This window comes from Pteropus alecto, unplaced genomic scaffold (genome assembly GCF_000325575.1).
Source record: "Pteropus alecto unplaced genomic scaffold, ASM32557v1 scaffold5054, whole genome shotgun sequence".
Taxonomy (NCBI): Eukaryota; Metazoa; Chordata; class Mammalia; order Chiroptera; family Pteropodidae; genus Pteropus; species Pteropus alecto.
Window position 1 is genome coordinate 1 of NW_006436047.1, and position 893 is coordinate 893.

Sequence of the window (893 nt, forward strand, 5' to 3'; positions counted from 1 at the left end):
AAAAAAAAAACTCTTTAATTCAGAGAAAAGCGAATATTAGAATATTTATTTAGGAATTTCCCGCCGATCCCTTACTCATGAAGTTGCCACCTTATAACCGGTCCCTAGAAGGGGGCGGGTCTTCGTGGTAATTTTGACTGCAGTTGCTTTCTCCTGGCAGTGACTCAGAGGCTCCGGACTGCAGGAGGAGGTAGGTGACCACGCTGCCCGCATGTTGGGCTGAATCTCACCCTTTATCCCTGAGGACTAAGACCCGCCCATTCTAATTCCCTTTCTTCGGCTCTAAATCTGTTGGGGCTTTTTTTTTTTCCCCTCCCACTGCAAGGCAAAAAGGTGACGAATTTTGTCATGGCGTTTGATCCTCGGGATTTCTGCAGGTTTGGCAGTTTAGGGGAATTTTGTGGGGGCTGGAAGGGGGATTTAGCCATCTCCTAATAATCTCACAGCTCCTCTTCCTACTTCCCTTCTCTTTTACTTTCCTTCTCCCCCGACCCTTTCTCTCTGTCTCTCTCTCCCTCCCCCTCTCCCCTCCTCCTTCCCTTCCTCTTGCATATGGGCAATTGGTATTTCCTCAATTTTATGTAATTTTGTGCTGTGGAAATGGAACTTAAAGCCTCCCTCCCCACCCCCAACCCAAATCGGATTGCACCCCCTAAATCCTATGCAGAACTTCAACGGACTGACTCCGATCCCTTTTGTTAATACTTGGACGCTGAAAATCTAGGACTGAAAAATTAAAGATTAAATCACGCTCCGTTTCTATTCAAGGCCCACTCAGTACCCACCTCGCCTCCGCTGCAAAAGGCTTCGGAGTGTGGCTGCTGCGCCATCCCGCGCTGGCCGGCTCCTCTCTTTCCCCCCGCGGGAGGGAACCGCACAAGCCCAGACACCTT

The 893-nt window shown here is 49.7% G+C and overlaps 1 long non-coding RNA gene across 2 annotated transcripts in view; it reads left to right on the forward strand.

Moving 5' to 3' along the window:
• The first annotated feature begins 177 nt into the window (after positions 1-177).
• The window catches only part of LOC107195266, an 18,680-nt gene continuing 17,964 nt past the window's right edge, over positions 178-893 (forward strand). For both annotated transcript variants that reach the window (XR_003046259.1, XR_001516868.2), the window contains exon 1: positions 178-377. This is a non-coding gene — a long non-coding RNA (uncharacterized LOC107195266). The remainder of the gene's footprint in view (positions 378-893) is intronic.